Genomic DNA, 14420 nt, shown 5'->3' on the forward strand with positions numbered 1-14420 from the left:
TGTCACAGCCAGCTGTGTAAGATTTGAGGGTCAGTGCACTGCTATTGAGTAATCGTGGTTACCACCAACCAGACCCTGTGCATTCTGCTACCTCCTCCTGTTTGTTCTCCCTATTGTCTCAAACTGTGATGCTGCCATTCTCAAATCTGTTACAAAAGCTTGCTGAGAAGAATAATCTCTGCCCTTCTCCCTCGCGTGCTCTTGTGGTATGTGGAGTGCTCATCATGAAATGCTTTGGGATATGGCTAACACAAATCCCAATCTCTCTGTGTTGAGTGTCCTGCACAGTAAACATGATCTTGAATACCACAATACAGCAATTGGCAGATGTCTTCTCAAAGGTAACATACATTTCTACATTAATCCTGGATCAGGATCAGAACGAAAAAAATAAATAAATAATCCAGAGACAGAAATCTCAACTTAAAGAAAACATATGGCAATAGTCTGTCTAATTAGGAGGTGCAGTTTCACTGGACTATACACAACAGCATCCTGAAATCCAAAATGAGCATTTGCTCAGAGGCAATTAAAATTACTCTTTCTTTCTGTTCCATGGGTAAGTGAACATGAAAACATTTCACTGTGTTGTTATTTCAGATCTTTCATTCAGTTGCTTTACATATTTGGATTCTCAATTGCAGCCATCTAAATCCTCAGTGTTTCCTAAATATAAGGGGATATTTGTCAATATCTTTCCTGCCTGGGACCAACAGACACTGATACCACCTGTACCCAGTTGCATTTGTGTGGCTCTGCAGTTGATTTAGGGCACATCCCATGCTGTGAAATGACATGGTCAGCCTCCCCGGGTTTGCTCGCAGGCACATTGTTTGGGGCCTGATTGCTGGATTATCCCAGTGTCTGTGAGGGATGTTGGGCATTCCAAATCGTGGTCTCACATCTTGTTATAATCTACCTTATTTCTGCATGTGTCGTCAACATTTGGCAGTTTTCTTCTCGCTGAGGCAGTGTTTGTGTATCAGATCTCTGACTTAGTCTGGAACTAAGAACATTCCCACCCCTCATTTTGTTTTTGTGAAGCTCAGCTTTCATGGTCGCTTTCCAGAAAGACAATTTGCATATTTCATCCATTGTTAGTAAACAGATTATAAGGCACTCATTTGTGTGCTAAATCACAGCAAACTGTGCTTTGCGAATCTGATTCTCATCTTCCCTTCATTTTAACCTGGCTTAACTTCATTGATTTCAGTGGAATTACTGCTGATTTATGCTGTGAAAGTGAGAGGAGAATCCAATGAGCAAATTTCCCTTTTGCACATGAATGTGCCAAAATAAGTCCTGATTTACCACTGTGAATTTCATCCAATATTATGCTTACTTAACATCTTTTGAGTTACTTCACTGGTATGCTACTGCAGTGAATCAGGCTCAGGATCCGTATAATTCCCTTTTGTATGGTTTTTTTTTTTTTTTTCCTCTCCCTTCTATGTATGTTTTACTGAACTTTACTGCCTGGTTTGCAGGTGTCTTGCATGTGATTCTACAAGAAAATCCATGTTAAAATCACAATGTCAGTTCAACAGCAAATGACTACTAGAAAGAAGAATTCCAACACAACAAATCTTTCTGTTTCTGGTTATGTCATCTGTTAAGGTATCTCAGTGTGCACTATAATTGCTGAACATTTTTGCTATAACACATGCTTGGTAATAACATTAAAATATTGTTCTGCCTGTCCTTTTATCCTGAGAGGACAACATAATATAGTTAAATAAATGATAACTGCTTACCAGTGGACACTTGTATCCAGCCCTAACTGCACAAAATTTACTGTTGTCAGAAGTCTCCTCCGGTTCTTCTCTCTCTCTCTCTTTTTTGTGAATCTGGTCTGAAAATGAATATACCAACACATTTAAAAATAAAATACAATAAAATCAGTCCAGATTTTTAATATCTTAGTGAACTATACACACAAACTGATTGATGCCATACTGAAATCTATACATGATGTTGGTAAGAATAACTGACAGATTCATGTGTTAAGAATCTTCTGTAGAATGAAGAATTTTCTGTTAGTATGAGCAAATGATACCATTTTAACTCATGCTGTTTGCACTTACTCTAGGCAACTTACAAAAATAATATCTAAAATGAAAATCTTTGCAATGATTGAGGTTCCTTAAGTTTATTAGTGGTTTTTGCACACTTGGCAAATCAGCAGGATTTGGATCCATAGTTTAGGATTTCATAGAACTGCAGCTTCCAAGGTCCTTCTTACTTCCTGTAAAAAAGGACTAGCTGAAGAATACAATGTTAAAATTGGATCCCATTAACTTGGTCATTACAACAGAGACTAATGAATAAAAGGAAATCTGGAAACATGGAAAGCTGAAGACCATGCTCACCAATGGGGAGGGGGGGTGGGAGGGGAGAGAGATGGGGTGTAGATAATTGGAAGGGAGAGAGAGAGAAAGGAAATGCCTGGATCTTTTATAACTAGACTATGAAACCCTCAGTTCTGTAGAATGTCAATGTTAACATTATTACAATGAAAAATAATTAAACGAGAGCAATTTTAAATCAACATTCTGCCTGAACACCACCTAGTGAGTAACTAAGGTCAGTATTGCACCTTATAAGTCAAGCTCCACACACTAGAGCTATTGAAATATAATTTTCTTGTACTGCCCTGCAAGAACCACTACACCCCCTCCCCCCCCCACCAATGTTTTGCAGGAGATGGCAACCTTTACGTTTTGAATCTATAATTGCATATGCTAAAGAGGGAGAATAAAAATATATTTGAAAAGTTAAATACTTTTAAACATTTCCTAATATAAGATGTCAACATTATTTTAAATACTGGATCACATTTTCAAAGGAACAGTAATGTGGTTTGTTGAGTTACACCCAACTTCATACATTAGTATTTTCTCTCTCATGCACTCATAAATGCACCTGAATTCAAACTGGCATACCATATTTGTATAGAAATGTGGATAGAGTAATATCTGGCTCCCTAAAAGGCCTGTATAAATATTATATTTGGAAAAGGAGTGGAGGAACACAATTAAAATGAAGACCCAATTGTTCCTAAATAAAATAAACACTGTGGTAGAATTGCAGTATCAGTTGCAAAGTGATGTTAACTGTATGTATTTGATGCCAGAACAACAACTAAAGAAAACGATAAGAAAGAGAAGTACAATTCAGCACCATTTGGAAAAGTCTAGGCTGTCTTATGGTTCATTCCTGGAAGGTGCAGGGCAATGCTGTTCAATTTTTGTCTGCTCCAGGACAGCATCTGTCACATTATAGGACTGGGCCATCAGTGCATACAGAGGATAAGCAAGAAACAGTCCAAGAGAAATGAAATCGGTCTGATGCCAGTTTGCAATGATTGAAAAGAATGAGCTACAGTGCAAATACAAAATCAAATGCTAGGAACTGCCGTGGGACAACATGCAAAGCTGGAGGGTCAACTTACTCCCTCTTTACTAGAGGGAGTAATAGAATAGATATAGAGTAGGTTGTTAGTTTAACATGGTCACTTTCTGCTTGATATATTTACTAGCAGGAATATCAAATTATATTGTCCCCTAAAGTGTTTGCTGCACTACCCCTTGTGCTCCCTCTGTTTCAAGGCCAGTCATAATCAATCAACGTGATGAACGCAAGCATCTTTTCTCACTGCATCCAAGGCTTTCCTGAGTATTTTACAAATGAGAACAAAGCATGTAACAATAAACATGAAACAAAAGGCACACAGCAGAGTAAATAAGCAGTGGCATGGCAGGGAATTCATACCACCAACTTCATTCACATACTAAGTTAGATAGTGAGGAGTCCCAGACTCTTTATGTAGTCAGTGGAGAGGGAGAAGTCCACTATAGGGCAGTTCAGAGAAATTCTGAGAAAGTCTGTTGTCAATTCAATTGCTTGTACTAGGTAAATTCATTTAGATGTCATGAATACTGTCTATAAAGGAGCAACAGGACCACTGCTGCAACGACTGGAACAGGTATCACAGCCCCACACGGTATTGTTTTCCTTCTAAAGTCAGGAAGAAATACATTTTAGTCAGGGAGTGGTCTTAGATAGAGTAGAAAATTCTGGGAAAAAAAAATTCCCTGCCAATGCTGTAGAAGATTCAGAAACACTGGACAAGTACAAGAAATTTTCAAATTGTTTGTGAACGCTATTCCTAGGAAGAAAAGATATGTCTGCAGGAAGTCCACGGTGCTAAAACCAGAGCCTTGTGATAGCTCTTCTAAAGCCTTCTGTAAGAAGAACAGAATATAGCACAAAACTATCTTTGTAACTTAGATCACTATTTCTCTTAAGCTGAAACAGAAGGAGCCAGTTCCATGTTGGAACAGAAGGGGAAAAGGGTTTTTGTTGTGCCCATTATATCCTGTCTTTATCAGACCTGCAATAACATTGTGACAAAAGAGAAGGCGAAGGATAAAAAGCCTGGATTTTAGAGCTAATAAAAGACAAGACAGTAGGAATATTGATGCTGGCCTTGCAACATGACTGAGGAAATTTTCTCCAGCACTCATACTTGGACTATAAGAAAAGTAATAAAAAGATAAAAGATAAATAAATAAAAACTTGTGCAGAAAGGCATCTAGTTTGAGGATGCAGCAGGAATTATGTAAGGAACAGCTTCAATTCTTATTGTTGGGAAGTAATATTGGTAATAATCTATGTGACTGCCTATTTCTGCCAACCCTGCCTTCTATTCAGGCTACAGTACTGGCCAGTGCTTTAATGGCACAATCTGTCCCAAGATGGGCATTGATTCAAAACAACCAACTTAGAAATGAAACTCAGAATACCTGGAAAGGGAAAAAGCAAAACAAAACTCCATGTAAAAGGAAAAAGATCCAAATAACCGATGGTCTTTCTGATCCCTGAATAGATGCCAGTTGTCCTGAGGCACTGAAGTAGCCAGCAGATAATTCCAAACTTTGAAAGGCGTCCATATCACCACTCAGTCAGACAAGGGGAAAAGAAACAGCATATTAAAAAATACAAAAAATAAAAAAATACCCCAGTTCCCTGTCAAAAACCTTTATAAAAATAACATTTAAGATTAAATGGACCTCAGGATAGATTTCTGTTCTGTCTGCCAAAACCACATTTACCCACCAGCTCTGCTCAGCCCAAGTTTACCATCCCACAGCAAGCCTCACGATCCGGGAGAGCTAACAACAACTAATGAAACTGCATTTTGGTAAACTGTGACAATGAGCACATGGGGCATATTCCACAGAGGAGTAAGTAGAGAGTTCATAGTTGGCCACTTTGCGTATGTGTGCTTGTGGGGGAAGAGGCATAAATCATCCACATTCACAAAGGGAGCAAACAAGCATTCCAGATATACTGGCTCCTTCATGACGAGAGCAGGACACGAGCCAGGCATGTCACTCTCACTTTCTGCCTCTTTTATCTCTCGCCACAACTAGGGACTGCAGAGAGGAGATTGTTCTGGCTGGAAGCTGAGGGACACAGGTGGTACCAGCAGCTGCAAGCTCTTTAACTCTCGTTGGCTCCACTTATTAGACCATGCATTGTATGTTTAATACATTGCATTTGTTTGTGTGGGAACAAGAGTTGGAGGTTGGTGGTGCTGCACTACAGTCTCTTGTATTGCTGAGGAGGGAAGGGAAGGTGAAGGCTGCTCCTAGTTAGAGATAATTAGAATATGGGGCTCCTGAAGAGAATTTGGTAACTCTGAAAGAAAACCAGCTGTCCTTGATTACAGTGAGATATTAGTCACTCTAAGATAGCTGTGCCAGTTAGTATTTTGCAAACAGAAAATAATGCAGTGATATTTTCAGGGTGGAAATATGTGGGGATCAAGCTTTATGTATGGTGAAGCCCTGAAATTTGTACGTTTATTTATTTTTAAATTGCTTGCCATAAAGAACAAAGGATTTCTGGAGGTCTGGGTCAGGCATCTTTCTTCTATTTGCATTTTATATGTAAACATCACCATGTTTTTGATCTTGCAAAAATTACTGTGTCACACTGCTATTCATCTATCATGCTTATGGGGAACTTATTTCCAGAAATTTTATTTGATTCAATAAATTACTATGCGCCCTGATATCTAACTAAAACTTTATGAACAGCTATTGACACCTGTGGGAAACTTTTCCATGCTGTTTATCTCAGGTAAACTCTTAATAGGAAAATTCTATTTACCTTAAATGGTTTCTTTATTTTTATCATTTTAAAAACTAGTGGGCCATGATTTGTAACTGTTATTCAAGATAGATTTTAAAACAGGAATCATAGAATGGCTCACATTGGAAGGGACCTTAATTACCAACTGTTTGTCTGTCTGGAATTTTGTGAAGCACTGCTACCATGCTGATGGAAAATTACTGAGGCATAAAGGGAGGATTAGGTCAACAACTTTGAGGTGGGGCAGAACAAATCAAAGGGAATATGACAGTACTTTGTGCTGAAAGGACATATATTGCAGTCACAAGTTCTTGCAGGCTAGGTCTTAGGACAGGTTTTACTTAATACTTTCATGATTGATCATGTCATAAAAAGCAGAAGAGTAATGAAACTTGTTGAGGTTTCCCTAACCTTGGGAAAGCCTTGCCAAGGTTGAGGAGAAATAGCATACATACCAAAGAGGCAGAACTGGAGTCTTAGGCAATGGAGAGATAATGCTGCACAAGAGAACAGCAGTAGCACAAAGTGTTTGGTCATTCACACAAGAAGGAATAACAATTTCAGACATTTTGTTAGAGTTCATCATCTAGGAACACCTCAGAGGGGAAAGAGTTGGTTGTATCACAAGAGGCAATCACATTGATGGCTAATACCTATTAGGCTGATCCTGTGGAAAAGGAAAATGCAGTCCTAGGATGTACTGGCAGCTAAATATATTCCAGCCTTTTATATATCCATACCTATGACAAGGACTTGAAAATCATTCTGATCCATGGCAACATATTAAGCTTCAGTGACAACAAGATGAAATAACATCCAGGTTTCTAAAATGCTTGAAAATACCTATTTTCAAGACACCTGTCAAAATAATCATTGACAATTTATTGGGGTTGTTCTCCAGCTTGCCAGATTTTGCTTAATCTTTCATTTTTCTGTTAAACTTGAGTACAGTCTTAAGCCTCATTTATATTGCATAATTAGTATGAATTTCCCCCCAAACTGCTTTTTATTATTATTATAACTGTAATCCTCTCTATATAGTTATTTGCATATCTAACAGCAATGGGAGGCAGTTGGGCAGTTGAGGGGTGGAAAGGTGCTCATAGATACTAAGAAAGAGCTAGTATTTAATATCAAAATGAAAATAAATTTGCCAAATGAATTAGAACACTTGATGGGGATTGGGAGAGTTTGTGCAGTGCCACATTACTTCCATGGTCACATAAACAAGATAATACACATCCCTTGAGCTTCTTTAATCTCCCCACACCTCCCAGTAACAAACAAACCGTTTCTGCACTATACAGCATATTTTATTTTTGAAAGTGATGTGCAATTTGTGTAATTCACTATGGCATAGTTAACAGTCTTGAGATCTAATGTATGCATTTCTCTAGGAGACCTTGAGGAAACAGTACTTGAAAATGTACAGTTCATCTTAAATTATCACCATTATGATCCACCCCTCATTATTAAATACTTCTTCTGCATTGTGTATCATCTGCAAGCAAAGTATTTTTCTCATTGCCAGAGAATTATATACTAATATATATAAAATATATACTGTCAGATTAATATACTTAAGTACAGCACAATACAAAACTCCCACATAAGTTACATCCAGCTTCGTTTACTTGCTGCAGGGTTTTGTTTGGTGTTTTCTGGTTTATTTGTTAGTTTAATACTGTTTCCATAGTGACCTAGAAGATAAAAATACACACTTATGAGCTTTTCCATTATTTCTGTTAGTGTTCCCCAAATAGGAGACTAAAATGCAGGCCTATCAGGGTAAAAAAAAAAAAAAAAAAAAAAAAAAGGAAGCATGAAGTACTTTTACTTTTTACCCAATGTCAGTGGATCATATGGTCTCTAGAACCAAGCTTTCCATGTGCAGATTAATGTTTCCTGAGACATTAAGTCAAGTAATTCTGAACACAACTTGATTGCTAGATGTAATCAAAGCCAGGCTTGCTCTTTTGGACCAGTTTTTTCCGGCTAGAGTAAGCAGTGTTATTACCAAGTCTTGCTTTTCCTGGTTTTCATCTTGCTTACAGGCTGGAAAAACAGAAATGTCATAAGCAACTGAGGGAAAGCTAGGCTAAGTAGAAACTTGTCGTGAACTTGGCCTCATTTCACTCACACCCTTTCCCAATATTGAAAATAGACTCCCAAGAGCAAGCATCAATGCCATGCAAATCCAATTGGAAAAGTAATAAACAGAAACCTATATGGACAGTTTTCTTGTTGCTTATAATCCAGTAAGTAACCTAAAAATCGATTGTGTTTCACTGAATCTCTGTCAACATGTTTTAAAAAAAAAAAAAAAAAAAAAAAAGGGAAATTTGTGGGGGGGGTGGGGGGAGTAGGAGTCTTGCATTTCTGATACTCTTAATATTCATATTTCCTGTCATTGATGGTAGTAATTAGAGAAACATTAGCTGGTATCTGTAACTTTCTTGCATTTTCCCTTGGTCCTATTCTTGTGCTATTTTATTCCTATGGAAGAAAAAAAAAATTAGCACTCTGTAGATCAAGTAATTATAATCATGAGGCCACAGGTTGATAGGGCCTATGGAGAAATGTCTACCTTTAAAAATGGGAGTATAATTACTACATTATGCCTTGGAATAAATGGGAGAGAGGGGGAGCTGTGGATGTCTGTCATGGCTAGTGAATCAAAATGAGAAGGAAAGGAAACTTTATAAGTTAGCATAGAAATTAAGCAAAAATTATGGTTTAAAATATTTGTGGGCCAGATCCTTTATCAACTTTGGTTCATTACCTACTTTTAGTATTACTGCTATCATTGATGTCTCATAGAGTTTTGTAAGAGGTGCAAGGCTAAGTGATTTTGCATCTCCATGTTCCAGCTAAGAAGCTTTACCATTGCTGCAAAGCATAATAGTGCTGTGGCTTGCCCACAGATCCAAACAATTCAGCATGGGGGTGAAAACTTGCCTCTCTACTCTAATATTCCCCAGCTGTCTGGGTCTGAGGTCTGAGCAAGAGGTTTAAGGTCCAACTCATTTATAGTTGATCTGTAAATTGTCTCTGATTGTCTCTGTAAAGCTGAGAGAGTTGGTTTTCTTTCCTCTGTAGATATAGTTATCTATTCTGATTTTCCTTATTTGTCTGAAGCCCTCTTTCTTCTACTTTCTGTAGAAAAGGGAAATTTTCATGAAGTCTGAGGAATTTTACATGAAGTTGGTCCCCAAATTTAACTTTATCCCAAGAGGGGACTGTGTATAGATTTCACTTTTTCATATGTGAAATAGATACAGAGATTTCCTTGCTGTAGATGCTGCTGCAGTTATGAACTCACTAAAAAGCAGTTGACAACCAGTTGGCATATTTTCAGGCTTTAAAGGCACCCCTTGGAAACCTATGTACCCACAAAATTATCCTCCTCTGATACCTGTAGCCTCAGCTGACCCCTCAGAAAAAGGAGGCTACTGAGGAAGCTGAAGTAGAGAGCCAGCATGGCAAATGAAGAGCAGGGGGAACCTGGAATAAATACACTTAGACATGAGTGCAACGTGAGTGTCTCCTAAATCGATGCAGAAAGATGGTTAGCCCATGGGTTGTGCACATGAAATACCATAATTGGGGAAATACAGTAATGCTAGCTGCTGGAAGTGGGGAGGAGAATTTGCATGAAGTCATGCTTGAGATATTTACTGCTACTACTGCTGTTAATTTAATTAGTTCTCTTCCCTTTCTTCTGACTCATTGGGTAACTTTAGACAAGGCATGTAATATGCTAAGGCCTCTGTTTACTCATTAGTGGAGTGGGCATAGTAACATTACCTACCTCAGAGGTTAAATGATTGAAGCTTAATTAATGCTTTCTGCGATCTCTATTGAATACTACACAACTGCAATACTCTTACTACATTATTACAGTTCTTAAATTTTATTATACCTTCCTAACCTTTAGACTTTGTTGTCATCATGATCTCTTAGTATTTATTTTGCAAAAGCAACTTGAGAACTCTTTCAAAATAGGAGGGGAAAAAACAAAGTCATGTAGCAATAAAGAGGCAATAGCATTACAGAGGAAACACTCCGCTGTGGCGAATTCTAGCCACATATAGAACCTTCCAAAGTGGGGCTTATGTGGGATGTGAGCAGTAACTAGCTCCCCGAGATGAGGAGAGGAGCTCCTGCTGTGCTCCCCATTTGTGCAAACATAAGACTAAAATCTCAGCTTTGTCTTGGATGTAAATATTTACAAGAAGATTCATCTTTGGATACTCTTACAAAATTCCAAGCCATTGACACTCTGAGTCAGTAACTTGAAACCTGTTCTTGTTTTTGTCTTCTTTGTATGGAATAGAGCAGAGCAATGGAGAAATCTTTCAAGCCTTTGAGGGAGGAAAAAAAAAAAAAAAGACCATATTAGCTGGCTGGACTCAGTGGGATGAAATTTGGGATGTTTGCATTAAAATCTTAAAGAAGGAAAGGGCTGTATATGACATGATCACTTTCATTTGTGATAGAATTGGAGGTGTATCTGTGCTGAATCAGCTAGACCTGGGCTTGACCATGTATTTCACTGCCACAAACCATGTTCACAGGAGTCTCAGGACACCTTTGTGTCTTTCATTAGGGAATGAGACCCATTGTTCCAGCAGGCACGGGACCATGGGCTGAGAGAGGTGAATGCCAGTAGACACTAGATAGAGTTATCTGTTGGAACTGTTTGTGGAGAAAGATGTCTATAAGCCTTGCCTTTCTCCCACATCTGTGCAAGAGCAAAGCTGCACTCTTGCCTGTCTGGCACCTGTAGCACAGCAGACTGCATGTTAGTGAAAGTTTACAGTGAGGAGGATCCATCACATAAAGAGAAAGTAAAATGAACAAGTGAAATCCTTCTTGCTGTACTGGAATTAATATAATAATTGGTTAAAACCAAGTGGGAAGGAACATTATTATTCTATTAACTGTATTCATATTTATGTATTTTAGAGGATAACTCCATCTTGGAAACTAGATAGCTTGGATTGAACTGAAAAAAATATTTTTAATTTCAAAGTAGGTTTGGAAAAAATTATGCCTCCAGATTTTGGACAGTGTTCTGCCACCAGTAGGAGCAGGTAAAATTAAAATAAGTTTAATGTTTTGTTTTCTTTTATCTGGACCTTTGATTTCTGGAACATTTGTGTAAATGCTTTCTGGTTACTGATGATGCATGAGTCAAAGAATAAAGTGTGATTTTTCAGTCCTCAGTTGAGTTTGCATTGTGCTGACACTGAGCAAACACCTTCCTTTGAACTACAAATTGAGCAAATTTCATATAAGTAACTGAGACAGAATAAAGAGAGAACCCCACAGGGTCATTTTTTCCCAGTCACTTCTCAGAATGTTAATGAACATAAAGATTTCCAGAAACTAGACATTCTTTGCTGCCATTTCTTTATTTATGTTCCACAGAAATAAATAAATAAATAAAGCAAACCAAAAACTTATTCTTCTACAGTGAACCTATGTATTCAGCCTTCTAGTGATTATTTTATGATTAAGGTACTGATCTGAGACATGGGAGATCTATGTCAAATTTCTGGCTCTGCAACAGACTTCCTCTGTGACCTGGGGCAAATCAATTAATACTTCTGTGATTTCATTCCCTGACTGTTAAATGGAGATGATACTGCCTTTGCCTGTCTACGGGACTACATTGCCAACTACCTCTTTCCAGCAGCAGGGTAAAATTTTGGAAGGAAAATTGCTCTCCCCCTCATGTGCCTCCACTTTCAGCCCTTTAGCTGTGTAAGTACAAGTATTTGTGGGATCTGGAAAAAAAAAAAAAAAAAAAAAAAGTGTGTGTGTTAAAACATTTAACCTGGATTAGATTGTTAAATTGATGGACACTGAGCAGAGGGGTCTTGGAAAGCCAGAAAGCCTCAACTCAGCATCTTTACTGAGAAAATGATACCTGGAGCTGTACTCTGTCTTCTAGTTGTGCATGAACCCCATCAGCACAGTTGCTATTTACATCTCAGTAGCTAGACAGCCAAATTATGATAGACCCTAGAAACGTGAGCATTTTTAAAATGACTATTGTCCTGAAATGCTACTGTAGAATGAGATACGTTGAACAAAGGAAGTATTATCTCTGTTTTCCAATTGGGATAGTGAGTACAGGCTAATGAAGTAATTTGTTGACAGTCAAAATTGCAGCAACACTAGGAAATGAAATAAGTTCCCTGAAATCTCTACTTAGTGTTCTTCTTACAGGACCCTCTTTCCTCCCCGCCAGCTTAAAGAACATGTGCATACTTAGAGAGGATTCAGACTGTACCTTTTATGGAATTCATAGCCATTTCTGCCAGATAAATAGATTTTCTGGGGTCCTGTTTCGGTCCACACCTTGTAATCTTACACAAATGCAAATAGTAGTGATACTAATCAAAGTGTATGAGATTACACTGAAAAGTCAGTGGAAATAAAGCTTAGCAGATCTATACAAGATGAGTGCTCCCACTCTGCAGGCTGACATGGCTTTTTCCAAGAGAGGGCAATAGCCATAGAGGCAACTTTATCAGGATGGAAGTTTACAAGTTAAGCAATGAGCAGCAGTCCACACTCAGAGGTTCTGGTGCTCCAGACCACGTGCTTCTGCCAAAATCTCTTGGTTCACACTGGGGCTGTGTCAGTCCTCTTGCTGTGGTGCTCAAGGAAACTCCATGGTTGCTGTAGCAGCAGAGGTTCCAGCCCTTTCCACGTGTCCCCTTGGTGCTTGGCCCTGTGTGTTGGTCCAGGCAGCAGTAGCATGGTTTTTCAGGGGTGCTGAGACCTGCCCTTCTCCCCTCAGAGCCTGGCCATGATGATGCTCCTTTTCTTAGGCAGGTTGGTAAAACACTCTGGGCCCCACCAGCAGCTGGGGAGCCAAGGAGTGGGCGACTGGCACCCTGAGGCATGCACGCCAAGTTAACTGCTTTGCTCATTGCTATCCATAACTGAAGAAAGAGCTTTGTCAGTTGATTCCCAACATAATTACAGAGTGAATGCATGGCACCTTCTCCTCCGGTGAAGAGCTACAACCTACTTGCAATGTTATTGTTATTCGTGTATGGTTGTTTGCTGTCTGCTGGGGCAATTAGATTGCTTTAATTTAGGTCAGTAATGATATTATAAGACAGTTTGGCGATGGTGTGATTTCTTTTGATGTTTGTTGTTACTGGATATATCAGCTGGTTTTGATACCATAAAACACATTTCATGTCCTCCCAGGGAGGGGAAAGGGGAAGAAAGAGGTACCAGGGAGGCAGTCAAGGAGGAGGGAAGCGGAGGAAAGGTAAGGGAAGTCATTCAGTGCTTGCCTGATCTGCTATTTGGAGTGAATGATAATTTCTTAGTACAGCAAAGCTGGCAGCAGTGCTTTTGCTATCAGGGTTTTTACTGTGCTTCTCTGCTTATCTCTCAGCGTGACCACTGAAATCTGTGAGATCACACTACGAGCTGTGGTATCATGTCAGGTTTGAAATTATTTCTGACAGGCTACAAAAACAATTGGGCCCTCACTTTGGCTGCTTTTACACTAGTTGAAGTCTAATTTATAAGATAGATCATTCGCTTCACTGGTTCTGTCCTTGATACTTTTCATGCTGTGGCTGGTGTTGGTGATTTTTGTTTCATACTTCTTACATATTCTGCTTCTTTTTTTTTTTTTTTTTTTTTCCTAGCCCTATTTAGTAGGAACAACTTCTTCATCCAAACACATTATTTCTATGCAAGTAGCTAGCTCATTGTTCATATCAGCTTTGACCTTCACAATACATCACAGTCTGCCTGAGCTGAGATTTATTTAATACTCTCTAGAAAGCTCTTGAGTTAGATTTTAATAGTATTTGTTCTGCCTCTGTGCAGGAAATAAGAGAAAGCTTGTTTTCCCTTTAGACTTCAGGAAAATGTACAATTAAGGCTATGTACGGTTAAAACATTAGGCAGCAGCCATTTAAAGCTATAATATTTCTGAGCCCAGTTAAGCCTATCTAGTTTTTTAATCCCTTTTGGTAATGTAAAATCAAGTATTATATTTAAATCATATTTAATTTCTAGACAAACACATACTGAGAGTGGGCTTTGAAAACCCACAAACTAGGGTGCTCTGCTCCCACTAAAATGCCTTTGAAAATCTGACCTAGAATGGAAGATGATGATGTTTTCACTAATAAATGAAAAGTTAAAACATGTTCAAATTCCTGTTTGAATCAAAAATATATTGGATTTCTATGACTACTGAAACATAGCTATACTTG

This window comes from Aythya fuligula, chromosome 2 (assembly GCF_009819795.1).
Source record: "Aythya fuligula isolate bAytFul2 chromosome 2, bAytFul2.pri, whole genome shotgun sequence".
Classification (NCBI taxonomy): domain Eukaryota; kingdom Metazoa; phylum Chordata; class Aves; order Anseriformes; family Anatidae; genus Aythya; species Aythya fuligula.